Source organism: Anser brachyrhynchus (assembly GCF_964034855.1).
Source record: "Anser brachyrhynchus genome assembly, chromosome: 11".
In the NCBI taxonomy this organism is placed as follows: domain Eukaryota; kingdom Metazoa; phylum Chordata; class Aves; order Anseriformes; family Anatidae; genus Anser; species Anser brachyrhynchus.
The window spans coordinates 13,554,889-13,569,754 of NC_137706.1; the positions used below are offsets into that span (position 1 = coordinate 13,554,889).

At 40.9% G+C, this 14,866-nt stretch overlaps 1 protein-coding gene across 5 annotated transcripts in view; it reads right to left on the bottom strand.

Moving 5' to 3' along the window:
- The window catches only part of ABHD17C (abhydrolase domain containing 17C, depalmitoylase), a 41,627-nt gene that overhangs the window by 5,905 nt on the left and 20,856 nt on the right, over positions 1–14,866 (bottom strand). The window lies entirely within an intron of this gene.

The window sequence follows — 14,866 nt, forward strand, 5'->3', positions numbered from 1 at the left end:
AATTAGGTATTCTGGAGGCTGACAACCTTTCCACCATTAAACAAAATGGTTACTCCTTTCACACTCCTTTTTTTCCAACACAGCTGAAACAAAAAGACCAAACTGCCTTATTAGTGCAGCTGATGATGCCAAAGAGCATAAGAACTTTGAGAGGATAGTTTGGTTCATTTTTCAATTGATGATCGGTATGAGTTATTCATCATTTTTCTTTTCCTGTTTAAAATATGTTGTGGAGCTTATTTTGCAATTATAAAGACATGTCATTCCATAATTCCATCATTCCATAAAATTCAGGGTTCAAAGGGAGACTTGGATGGCTCCTGAATATTTCTATCTGGCCTGTAAGTTGTCCTAGCACGTGCGCTCTTTCGCAGAAGCAACTAAGCAGCAGCTAAATTAATAGCATCATTAATTTTAAGTATGCAAAAAAACGAATTTGGAAGTAGCACAGGAGGAGGCAACAGAGTAGGGTAGAAGGAACAGTGCAGTAGAATTTGGTCACTAAAAACTTGTTAAGAAAGCTACAAATCAAAGCTATTTCTCAGCTGGTTATGGATTATTTATCCAGGTTTCTACATCTAACACCATTTTCTATTGCAAGCTATGTAAAGAATAATTGGGAAGAGAACACATTTCTATTCAAAGATAATTTGCACTGAACACATCTTTTTGCCAGTCTGTCTACAGTCCTGCTGCCACTGCTGTGACAATGACAATCAAAACCTATAGTTTAGCCTATAACCAATGTACAGCTGGAAAGCTTTGACAAGCTGATAAACGTGTCTGACAGGGCTTGATAGTACCTGACTTTCAAGCACTCAAATGATTGGGTACTTGCAAAAGAGATAATAAAAATTACAGCAGAAGAATAATCCAGCCCTGACCATCTAGGTACAGGCTGGCAGTTTTTATAATGAAGTAAAATGCGGCTGGATTGTAGATTCTGTGAAAGTAGAATTTTCTTAGTATTTCCATGCTGCTGAGCATAAGGGTGCTTTCGGCATCTACTGTAATATGAATAAGCATCTGTATAAAAATATCTCCCTGGAGTAAAATTTTATCCTCTTGGTAACCAAGCAGCAGCTCACGTTGGTGGTCTATCACCACAGCCATGGCCTGATGTTTTTAAAGAGATGCTGTAAAGCTCTTTTAGGAGAATTTTTTCCTTCTTACTGTTAGAAACAGTCCAGCACACAGTAGAGCCTGGCTGGTTTTGGTATGCATGTTAGCAGAATCTCAGAGCGAAGCCTTGTCCTCACAGACATCATTCCAGCTGCTGGGTAGTGAGTGGGTCAGAGGCATGTACCTTAAAGGCTGAATATGGAAACTGTGCATCCAATCCACTGACCTACTGGCTGTTGCATCGTATTAAAGATGGGCAGAAATGCATCAACATCAGGAAATAAAACAAAATGTGACCTGAACAAGATTGTAGCACTTAAGTAGAGAAAGAACAGCATTAATACTGGTAGGTTTTGCAGTACCATCTTGCACTCCAATATCACGTTAAGTGTAAAGTCCTATTTCTACAGGATTCACAGTCTATGGAAAGTAGAGAAAAAGATGTTTGAATGATAATCGCAGGATAACAGGACAGCATAAGGTAGCCAGAGAATTCCTTTAACACAATTGCCTTAGCACTGCAATTTTCTTCAATACTGTTTCTTTCTAGCATGCCTATTGCCATAGCAGCAAGCTGCTCAACCTGCAATATAAGCTGTTTTCAGAAACAGAACACCAAAAGTAGTGAATACAAAGAAAATCAATCTTACTGGCATAATATGAAATTGGAAGACAGATACAGTCTGTAGCGTCATTAACAAAATCAGAGCTCTCTAAATGTAAAGAAGCCTTTCTTCACTGAAGCACTACAACTAGTCAGTATTTAACTCTTCAGAAAGGCAACACGGTAATGTTAACAAAACAATTCTTAAGAGTATTAGGACTTTGAGCGAGTGCGTGTTGTAGCCTGTCATTAAGTTGAACGTCTTTTCTATTTTGTACTCCTACTAACTGACAACTGAGAGAATCTCTTGGACTGTTTCAGTCAGGGACAGTCCAACTTTCCAAGCCAGGAGAGTTACTGTTACAGATTTATTTTCTAAGCCCTTTCCCATTAGGCCATCGATCAGAAGGTGACACATCAAACTTACCACAAACATCAGCAGAAACATCTACATGTAAAATTTATTGCAAGGCCAAAGGACAGCCGACAACTCGCAAGGAAGGGCCATGAATAATTGACACGTGCGAGGCCCTGGGAGCTGAAGGCCGCGGCCTGGCACCAGGGCGCTCGAGGCCTCACAGAGGCTGCCCAGGCGGCGGTGACTCAGCAAGGAGGGTTTAGCTGAGGAACCAAACAGCCCAAGGATTTTGTCCTTAAAGAACAATATTCTTCTGAGAGGAGGCTGGGCTTCCCCTCGCTCCGCAAGCTCCTTTGTGGTGTTAAAAGATTATTGCTGCTGGGAACAGCAATACTGAAAGTGAAATGGAAGAAACGAGGTAGAGGAGACACGGATAAGAAGAAAGCAGTGAAATGGGGACTAAGTGACATACAAGCAAGGCAAAAAGTGAAAACAGCGAACGCACAAAGCAAAAGACACTCTGAGCAGAGACGAACTCTGTTAGCCTGCTCGCCTATTAAGGAAAAAGTCTTTCCAGAAGCTAAACAGCAGCTCCTAAAAATATCTTTCGAGAAAGGAGGGAGCGTTGGTCTCTGTGGAAACAGTGCTCGAGTGGAGGGATGGCGAGGCCCCAGCCGAACCGCGGGGCTCAGCAGAGGCACGGCGAGGTGCCACGTGGAGACAGCCTCCCAGCGAGGCAGGAAGCAATCCCAGCACCTGCCGGGGGCACATGCAAAACAGCCATTTGCCAAGAAAATGAGGGAAAGAAGAAGTGAAAGTCGGCTGCTGAAGAGTGTGAAGCTACTGCCGTTTAAAAGGTGTGCTTCCGTTTCCCCAACCCACAAACATTTATCAGGTGGCAAAGTTCTCTGGTGCAGCCTGCTCCCAAGAACCCACACGAGTAGATTATCTGGATTATGGACTACATTTCCTAGGTGTACCGGAAAAAGCAAACAGCCATCTTCACAAACAGCACAGCTCCAGGCACCTACAACTTGCCAGCTCAAGCCAGGTCGAGCTAAGGCATCAACGCAGCCCACAGTTAATAGTAACACTGTTTGTTTTGTTCCCTTCCCTCCCTTTATTCCCTCAATTTATATAAATAGGCTAAAAATACATCATTTACAGCAATTCTGGTTCCCGTCTGCTAGCATGAACCACATTCACTTAAATTGGCCATTAAGAATCCACATCCCTGACTTTTCCACTTGCTCCTGTGCAGACTAATATGAGATTCCAGTCACACCAGCAGGACTTCAGCTTTGAGTGATACTGACAGACAGTTTACCACTGCTAGTTTCGCTCTGTTGCGAGCGTTAGTGGCATGCTGCTGCAGGGACTACAGAAGTGCCATACACCCCAACCCTGCCATGCTTGTGGCCAAAGCTACAGTAGTCCTGCCAGTCCTCCAAGACACTAAACACATATTCATTAATGAAGGCAGTTCTTTTTTTCAGGCTGAATCAGTGAAGTTAACCACACCTTATATGTTCAGTTTTGAAATTTTATGATATTTGCTGTCCCAATATCCCTTACCTGAACTGGAAAGCACATAGAGCAGTGTGGATACAGCAACAGCAGCAAATCCAAGTTTTCATGCTATTAAAAACCAGTTGCAGTAGCTCTATCTAGACAGAGACCACCACAGAAGCGTTTTGACTACACAAAACCCATTCCTAATTCTGTTGAGACCTACTGTTTCACCGCTACCAGGCTAAGGCAGCTACTGGTGATCGAGTTCTTCCTCAAAGAGTTTTTAAAGAGAAATGGCCAGACAAAACAAGGGCATTTGCTCGTGTTCTATAAGAAGACTGAGTATAAAACTGTGCATTCCTCTCTCAAGGGAAACACCACAATGAAATAATTCACTTTAAAAACATGGAACGGGAAACCAGCATATAACAGGAGCGACAAAACTTCATGCCACATTTGGAAACAATAGTGACTTCAAGTATTTTTTTTCCTAGAACATACATGTGCTCAGATATAGTAAGGTCTTCATAGGCTTCACTGCAAGCCTGTTCCTCTTTACACAAATCCTTTCAATTTTCCCCCAAATTAACATTTTAAACATGTACTTTGCAAAACCGGGCACTACAATCATTTGAAAGAACAAAGAAAACACTACAAATTACTCTTACAATTTTAAATTGAAGAAATCTTTTTAAAAGAACAAGTTATCACTACAAGCTATTAAATACTAGGAAAAACTACATATGTGGCATATTTTCATCTGTCACAATGTACTTTTCATTTATTTTTCAAAGCACATTATCTCTAAATTGCATAATCCAGAGAAAATTAGATTGCTTTTAAGGAACACAAATAGGTTTTTCTTTAGCATCATTATACACTTCCTTAAGACCTACAGTTTCAGAAATAAATTTTTGTTTGATTGTTTTTTAATAATCTGGTATGAATCTGAAAATCTAATCTGGAGTATTGAAAGAAAAATTAAAAAATAAAAACTCCACATGCAGATTGCATGTTGAATATGAGACTAAACTGTGGGATCTTTATGTTTAAAAAAAATCAACAAGAGAGGTTTGGTCAGTAAGTACTCTAAGTATTTACGTTATCAGAACAAAACACTGAATTTCACATCCTGGTTCAGCAACTGCCACTCCCACAACTCAGCCAAAACACCACAGAGATCACAGCACATTTTCAGCCTAAATGCCAACGCTGAATTGAAAGCAAGATTTTAGATTAAGGATTTTTGTGTCAACCATAACATCAACTGTAAAATGAGAAAATCAGAATTATTTCACAATTCACACGAAGCTCTGGCACACAGCTAGAGTCCCTTTGCCAGTTTCTCACTCAAGATTCCTTGAATTCACATGAACATAGGTCTAAAATTCTTCAGTTTTCATAAGCACAACAGACACTGACACTGACTCTTTAAATTATGCGATGTCTCTCCCCTCTACCTTTTTCCTGCCCAGTTCTAAGTACAATGCGATTCAAGTTCACATGTAGGAGACTTTGAGTTCACATTTTCATTGTAGTAGAAGCCAGAAACAGTTTGGATAGTATTCTGGCTTATGAAACTGCAAGAAAGAGACAATTTGTTTTGGCATATTTCCCAGCACACTGTCACAGGAGCAGACAAGTAATTCCACAAATGTGTTCACACTCAAAATAATTTCAATGGCTGCCAGAAAAATTTAATCAAGGAATATGCCACTGTTTTATATCACTGTTATTTTACTGCCACACCAGAGAGTCATTTGCTTATGCTATGGAGAAACCCCAGCACTGATCAATACATGCTGACACTGGAGTTACAGAACCTACGACACCTGAAAATGTCCTCTTAAAGGTTATTTTAGAAGTTCACTACTTACAAATACCACAGCATAGCAGGCAACTGTGGCACTAATCCAGTCATACAGCAGCTCTTTTTTTTTGTTTTTCTTTTCTCTCCATATAAATCAGTCAACCACACAGAAGCAACTTGGCTTCCTCCAGCCACTTCTGTAGGATGATCAGCTGTGCTGCAGTTACCTATACTAAAGCATGAATTGCTCCATCTGCCTCTTGGTTACTGCCCTGTGATAATCAGCTGTTTTTAAATATTGAGAACCATGCCCACACCAAGTGCATCAGCCATGACAAACCCAGGTGATCTGCACAGTGCTGAGTGGTGAAGGCACAGCAGGTTCAGCCCTGAGCAACTAGGGCAGGCGAAGAAAGGCTATTTCATGGCATTCTCTGGCACAAGCTGTAACAAAATCACACATTAATTGAATTACGCTGAATTGTTTGTTACCAGATCTACTTGGAGAGAAGCCTGCAACTATAAAATTAGGGGCAAAATGTTTCAGTAGTTTTTAATCATTAACCAGATGTATTTCTAACAGCACAGCCTCACAAGCCTGACGGCAGCAGCAGTGTAACTGCTCCCAGCCTCCATCCAGCACTTCCCCACTTCCCAAGCAGGGTACTGCCACAAGTGCTCGCGCTGAACTGACAGAGCTGAAAATCTCTTCTTTTTGCAGAACTTTCCCTACCCAGGTTAGTTCAAGCATGACACAGGATGTGGAAACGAGCACCTGCCACTGAAGTCAGGCAGAAGGATAGTAGTAACTTCCACTTATTAAGCTAAGAAAATAGCCTTTGTTAGACCAACAAAAAGTGGAAGGGAGAAACAGACAGGTGAGCTTTTTCAGCAAACGCTGTTCTTCAGGTGCTGTGTGCCGCCCTTCTCTTGCCCCAGTAGTATTAATTGCTCTAATGATCACTGTTACCTCTACCAACTAACCTGTCTTACATCCTCACACCCGTATGGCTGTAACAGCACTAGAAGAAAATCAGCTTATGCAGTACCACCGCGTAGCCACAGCTTAATCCAAAGGCTAGCTCATTCCTTGACAGGGTGTAATTGGTTAAACCAGCTCTGTACAGAAAGAAAGAGAATTATGGTAGATCCCAAGTTCAACACAAACCCATGTCATACTGTAAACACAGTACTTAAACATGCCAGATGTTCAGATAAGAGATTATTCCTGGTTCACTCAGAACCAGGGGGTTCTGGTTCTCAGACAAATTACTGCATCTCATCTCCAGCATCCCATGGCAGAAGAGAGGTGGAGAGTTCAGAGAGGATCGTCAAGAACAACCAGGCATATAGGGGGAAAAAAAAGCATTTGAAAAATTTAGAGAACAAAGATTTGTTTATTCCAAAGGAAAGGAGGCTTTAGAAATGCATGACAACAGCTTTCACATATGGAGGAGGCAGCTGCAGAGATGAAGATGGGATCCACTCTGCCTAGTTTGAGTAGAACAAGATGGAAAGGGCAAAAAAAAAAATGCAGCAAAGAGGTTCAGGTTAGTTCCCCCCACACTCCCACCCCCCTTTTATATGAAGGATCACTGTAACAGACTGCCAAAGAGACAGCAGAATTTTCATGATTTAATGTTTGCGAGAACAGGTCAACTGTCCACCTACCAGGAATAGGTCAAAGATAATTAGTCATGGCTTGGGAACGAATGGTACACTTAAGGACTGCTCACCTCCATTTTCTGCACTTCAGTGCTCAGTGGGGTTTCCCACTGAAGACAAGACTGACATGTTTTTTGTAAAAAAGTACAGATTACTGCTTGGCATAAACCGAACAAATTTATACAGCTCTACACAGAGTAGCTTCGGGGTGGGGGTTGATACACTATTTTGAAATAAATTCCTTAGGATAACAGTTCCTCTAAAAAAAAAAAAAGCCTTTTTTTTCTTACTTCCAAATACATTAAGTTACTTCGTGTTCATATGGCTTAAGCACAGGCCCCTGAAGATGTCATGTTTTGAAGTGGGAAACACCTTCCCCTCATTTCTTCCAGCTTCACCAGCACAAGTATGTTCCTTCTTCCCCTTTGCCACCTGTATAGTTGGAGAATTTCATACCACACCATGGCAGCACTTCCACAGGCTCGTCTTGCACCACGTTTTTGAACCATCTTACCACTGTCCTGCTGGCAGCCCAGCCACAGCTCCGCGCCCTGGCAGGCAGCAGGTCCTGTCTGCAGCCCATCTGCTGTTACTCGTAAATCAGGCTCTGTCCTCACGCCCGTGTATAGTTCATGATCTCACAGCAGAGACCATTTAACAACGGCAGTAAGACTGCATCTATCCACTTGAATTTTTTGAGTGTTTTTCAGACAGAGTCAAAAGAGAAATGAATGAGAGAAAAATAGTTGGTGGCGTGCCTCATCAGCTGGGAAAGACTTCTGCAAATCCAGATTCTGGAAGAAGTCTCCTCCAAGCTGGCTGAGCAGTAGCAAAGTGGGATACAGAAGACAGAACGGGCAGAAAATATGCACTCTGTGCTTGCTGATTTATTTATTTATTAAGGAGCTACTAAGTAAGAACTCCTTTGTTTTCTCTTGCACTGAGAACTCAATTGTATTTATAACACAACACCCCCCAATACCCTAGAATACTGAACTGGTGTTCCATGTTCCATTTGCATTAGGATGCTTGTTTGTCTCCACATGAACTAGCTGTTATGTATGAACAAGGCACAGATTTGAAAACGTTGCTTCTGCAGGACTGAGATAAGTTGTTATCTGGAGGAAAAAAATTAAGATATGAGGAAATAGAGTTTTCAGTAAATATACATTGAAATTTAAGCAGAAACTCATGCAGTGGGCACACTGACGTGAGAGAACAGAGTAAGTTTACCTCTACAATCATTTGGTATTGAGAGAAAGTTAGCAAGAAGGCCACTGATGATCAAAACCAGACTTTTCTAGAACATCCAAAAACCATGAACAATGAGCCAAGCGTTTACTTGAACTTCTACCTTTATCATTCCGCTGTTTTACGACAGTAAGATAATAACGCTCCAATCCCAGTGTGCATTCATACAATGAGAGGGAAGGATCACTCTCCTGTCATGTCCCATGGTTTCTTTTCTTCCGTTTGCCTACTGACAAAGACCTTGACTAGTCAAGAGAGCAGGACAGAACAGCAACTTGGGAAGGCAAGAACAAACTACTGCGATTCCAAGGGCACGCAGTGACGTTGTCTTCTGCTGACAGGGAAACCACGACATAGCTTTAACTTAAAAAAAAAAATAAATTATTATACACATACTCCACGTAGAACAAAAAGAGAAGCAGTAACTCTATGTAACACAAAAAGCTAACCTACTAAACTGCTAGAGAAAGGCACAACAATAGCTCTGGCAGGAATCTAAGCCATGTGGTATTATCTACATGTGGTATTATGACAGTTTTCTTGTTTCTCAGCCGTGTGTTTTTAAATGAGTTTCAAAAATTAACAGAGCTTTCTGACCACGGTGCCCTGCAACTGAAGAGTGACTTCAAAACACTTCAAAGATTTCAACCGACCTCTCATGTGTACTCATAGTGAGGGCAGAGTGGCTAAAAACTTGGTCAGTATAGAAGTAACTGTAAAATTAAAAAGAAAAGCCTTCTTTGCAGGAGGTAACAGTATTTAGGCATGAAGCATCACCCTCTGGCTTCTTAAAGAAGCCCATGAACTAGAACACAGATGTGTTTTATTCTTCCTTGAACCTGTGCCTTAGTTAAAAGGGACACACCTTGACACCCTCGTAGTACTCATGATTTTTGAGACTGTCCGTTTTGGCATTTATCTTATCTCCCTACTCACAGGTGCAAATACAATCAAAACCACCATAAACAAAGACCAGTATCTAGTAACGACTGAAATAAGAGTTAAACACGTACATACAGGTGTATTTTTCCTTGCTTTAACAACCTGAGAAATCAATTATAGCTCTGAAGCCAGCCCTGTGTCACAAGGCAAAGGTTCTGAAGACACACATGTACTGTCTACTATACTTAGTTTCTTGCTTCTCCCAAATTATTTTGTAACAGCAGTCTCGATTTACACCATTTAGTCACAAGACAGAATGGGTAGATGGCATACTAAAGTCAATCTCTCAGTCCAGTTAGTTTAAAAATAGTGTTAGAGTTACTTCAACTAAGTATTTTGCATTTAATTAAGATGCTTCATAGCAAATAAACGTGCAAGAAAGAAGTATTAAGTTTATTTATCAAAGACAGGGAACCTTTACTGGCCACTAAAAACTATCTCCATTGACCACAGCATGAATAATTCACAAAATCTCAGCCAGCTACGTTCCATTATATACTCTTTACTGTAACCGGTGTGCAAAATCTATATAGCCAGTCTCGGAGGTACATTTAAATAACCTGATACAGCAGAGAAAATCCTGTTACTTTCTCAGAGAAAGTCAGTCTATAGCATCTTCTGGAGTGAGGAATTCATTATCCTCGTCCCCAGCTTCTCTCTCATCTCTATCTTGCTATGGCATTATTTCAGCCACATACTGCATACAGTATGTTTTATAATACAGCAATACTCAAAAGCTGAAAACTGACTGAAACAATGCAGTAAAATGCTCCCTAAAATTGTATCTTATAAGGGCTGTTGCAGAACAACTCCTTGTTGTTAGAAAAAGAAAAAAAAAAGATGATATCCATGTACCTAGACACAGTATCTTTTTTATATAAGGATTTCAGGTAAACCAAGTTATGTGGCAACTAACACAGAAACTGCTCTTGGAGAAGAAGTCTCCTCCGATTCCCAAGGAAACATTAAAAAAAAACGAGTACAAATATTAACACTGGTCCTGCGGTCCCACAAGTTCTGTGCTTTCCTAACTGTTTCTTACAGTTCAGCTGCTTCCAAACCGGACAGCCTTGCCTTCTTCTGAGGCCGAAAGCTCAGAGTGAGCCAAGGCATCCCATCCTGGCTCCCTCCCGAGTCTGGCTGCTCCAGCAGCCCATCGCACAACCCTCCTCGCCGGCCGGGGCTCGGCGCGGGGAGTCAGAGGGTTTGCAAGCTGAGGGAAGCAAACTCGTTGCTCTCCAACAGCTCCCAAAGCAGTTTTGTTCAGAAGCACTGTATTATTCTTTCAGTACCCCCACCTGTTTGTTGGAGCACCTCTGTCACCTCAACCAAATCTCAAGCACTGCTCTTCCCCGACTCTTGGCCACACAAGGCCCCGAATTCACTTTTGTTGCATTCCCCTCCCCTCCTCATACCTATAACACCATGCAATATAGTTTAAGGCCATCCTACTGCAGCGCTAATTACCAGGAGCTGCATCTATTCAAGTCTTAAGCCTCTGACTCATGAGCTGAGATTACTTATCTGAGAACCAGTACAGTGGCTTTTGACCCCAGCTGCTGCCTGCCCCACCCGTGTCTGACGTTTCTACCCTTTTACCAGCTCAACTGCTCTCAAAGCAAGGAATAATTGCTGAAGCACGCAATCCAGAATAGCCAAGCCAAAAAAAAAAAAAGGCACCGGTTTTCTTTGAACGTGCCAGGCTGTAGTTTCTGAAATACAGTCATTACTGTACAGGAATATAAGCTGAGCATCCTGTCCTCATGCAGGGTCACGTACAGATTTCTTCCCAAAACGTATCCCTGTTATACATCTTTTTTTTTCCCTGCTTTCTACCAATCAGCACACAGATCATGTAGTACAATTAGAAAGCAAACTAGTTAAAGCTGGCAGCAAAAACAAACTCCACAGCAGCACTAATTTAACTGATCCCTCTTCATCAGGTATATCCATCTCAAGGAAACAAGACTAACCTTACGTTGTAATCAAACTGCAAAGCTCACCTAAATGTGAGCATAGGTTTGCATAGCTGATCAGCTATACACACATACACACACTATAACTTAATGAGAAAAGCATCCCCCACATAAGGATCTTAAAACAGAAGTGTATGCAAACTCTTGTGAAGGCAATTGTCTAGATGCTCCAGAACAATTAAACGGCTTTCCAAGGTGGAATTAATCCTTTGGAGACTAATATTAGGAAGGCTAAATAGGGAAAAAATAAAAGCAGATCACTCAAAAACTGATTTCTATAGCATAGGGTCCTAGAACTACTTACGTAGCTAGTCCTGCCACTGAATTAAAATGAAACTAATTAGCTTTTTCTTGTGCCTTTTTTTTGTTAATTCTTGCAGTACTCTTGCATTCTCTCACAATTATTTATTATATCTACATTTCAGACTAAGGGATATTTCATCTATAGGTTTTACAAAGAGCCTTATGCTTTCAGGCGATAAAAACAGAAGATCAACCCCATTAAATGACTAGCTTTGCTACAGTTAATTGATATAACTTACAAACCACTAAACACATGGCATTGATACAGTATTTTCCTTAAGTCACTCAGACATCTGTAATTATATCCAGAAAACAAGCTGACAAAATAGATTCAACCATTATCTCCATAATGCTGACAGAAGAAAACAAAGAAGTCGAACAGCCTCAGCAAACTGCAGGTGCTTGTATCTGAAATCCTATTAGAGCAGACAAAGTTAAAGCCATTTTCACACTGTTCTTCAAAGATCCCCGGAAATCTGAATGCAGTCTCTCCCGCAGAGCACCAAAGCCGAAGTCCCAAGAGGATTACAGGGGAGCTGGGATGGATGAGGACTTGCAAATATGTGAGCAGACGATCCGCATGTATTGTTTCTGCCTATCCCAAAGCATTGTTTTAGTTCTGGTAGTGATTTAAGAGTCCCTGGCAGAAATGGGAGGAGAGGGCAGGAAGGGAGATAAGCTGATGAGGACAGCAGAGAGGTCCTACAAAAAAAATACCAGTACCTATGCACTGGCCCAAGATTCCTAAAGAGAACTGACTGCAAATGGACGCATCTGTCCCTGTTAAATGAATATTTTATTGACAAGCATTATATGAAGATGACTCAGCTGGCAGTAGCATTTCTCCTTCCCTTGCATACTTACATTAATATGCTCATGCACTACAGAAGGGCAAGCAAAGTTATTAAATAAGACTAGACTTCTCTCAAAGATATGCAATATCTCATGAACGTTTAAGGGCTCAATGCAGAAGCTAAGTGAAGTGTCATGGCCCATTTTTCCAGGAGAACACACATCCTGCTTGGACAGCACTCTTAATTCTATGGAAATATTTCATGTTTCTTTGAGATACTCTGAAACCAATTCCACAGATTTAAAGAGGAAAAGCAATGCTTCCTTTTGATCTAAAAATCTAAACATTCAGCACTTCCTCTGCACTGACACGTCTTGCGAATCACAAACAGGAACAAATCCTGCTTGGATAAATGACACTGTAACCTCTATTTTTCCCTACCCCCAGCCAAGAGCAGAAAGCAGATCAGTTTTGTACGTGCTGCAGACACTGAGCTGTACTACAGTGTAAATCTGTATGTGCTTAGGCACTTGATTTCAAAGTGGAGAATATTCACAGCCTCACAGAGAAACACCACTCTCCTGCCTTCTCTGTTATCCATTCTCAGCCACATTTATTAAATATTCTAATAAATAACAAGAGTGCTAACTACCAAATGGAAGAAGACAGTCATTTCATGAAACCGATCTATTACAAGAAAATATTTTTCCAACATCTTTTCAGAAACAAGAAGATCTCAGTGTTCTTTGTTTCTCACCATTTTTGGCACTCCATTTTTGAAGTAAGGCATCAGTTCGTTTCTACTTTTTTGCTGTGGCGTTCAAAATCTCATTTCAGGGCAGACGATATAGACCTATTCCAATGGAAAAAAGCACTAAGGAGGTTAAAAAAAGGATACTAACAGAAGCTTAGGAAGTGCCTTTACACATAAATGGATCTTAAGCATTCATTTCATGTTGACGATATAGATCAATGTTCTTATACTACAAAAAACCTCCTTCTCGTATCAACTACGGGTAGCTTCTTAACTAATCTTCAAGAGGAAGTGTATTAACAGATACAGGGGTGGGAAGAAGAAAAAAGCAAGGGCCTCCCGTAGTTTACATTAAAGTACTATATAAATGGGAAGCTGGAAACGATTCCAAAGCATCCTCAAGTTCTTCCATTCTCGTCACCCAAAGACGGGCTGACTTGACTCTACCAGGCTTAAAGACCTGTTGCTCCCCAGAATCCATATGTTTTTCAACCAATATTTAGACTTGCATAATTTTACACTTATTTTTCCTCTTGTGCACATACCTTTAATGAACTTTTAGCGCATTCAATGTTCAGACCCCAGTAACAGTCAATATAAAGCTAAGATGATTAAAAAAATATACAGCAATCACCAGGATTAACAGCACCAGATGTTCCAAAACAGCAGATCGCAGATAACTAGGTTCAGAGCTTAAAATCAAATTTCCTAGCCAAAGCCTTTATCATCACAGACCCAGGGGATAGATCCCTCCTCCCTTTTTGTCCAGGAGCCACTGCTTGGAATTTTGAACAATTTAGCATGGACTCAGCATTCCCTGCGTTTTTGGTTGAAGCAGTCATGAAATCGGTGCTGTGCTCTCCAGGAACTTGACAACAGAGCACAAACCCAGCAATTCATTACATAAACAGATGTCTGCATTTAACTGAATGCAAAAACATTACACATCACTGCATTTTACCTATTTTATAGTAACTAATATTAGTCTAAGAAACGGGATCAGTACTTCTAGAGATTGAGAAAAGTACTAATTTTCTCATAACTTTCCTGAACTCGCATCAGAAAACAGCCCTGGAACTAGGTCACAAACACTTGCTCAGCTTAAGCAGCTCTTATTTGGCATCATCTGGGCTTCTACGGAGTAAAAGGCATTTTGACCAAACTGTACAGATCAAGATGCTTTTACAATATTCAAACAGCATGGTTGGGTATTTTGTTTTCTGCCAGCATTCTCTCTAGTTAACAGGGCCAATTGTTTTTGTGCTCTGTCTGTGAAAGATTTTTTCAAGGAGGAGGTTGACTAGCAAGAAAAGGACGCTTATCAGTTATCAGACAGCCACTCCACAAGCAGCAGAAGTACCTAGCAGTGGATCAAGGACATCTGTTAATGCAATCACTTAAGTGCATTACTCCAGCTGATGCTAAAGGTAGATACTGACCTGGTGATGCATCTTAGGAAATAAAAATAAATAAATAAAACATAAAAAAAATAAAAAAGAGGGAGAGAGGAGAAGTAGCTTCCTGGACTACGGTGTTTTTTAGTGTTCTATTTGCCTCTGTATCTGTGACGCCATTCTGGTAAACAAATCAGGTTCCCTGCTTAGTTGCAGCACCACCTGAGAACAAGTGGGTATGCAGGAAAAAATGCCAGCAATTCCAGTAGGTGCCACACCAGCAATTGCCTAGCACGGTTTATTGCTATGTCGTGCGCTGTTGGAGTTTCTATTTTTGAAATAACAGATAACAGTGTAATGTTTAGAAGAGTGGGTGTATTCA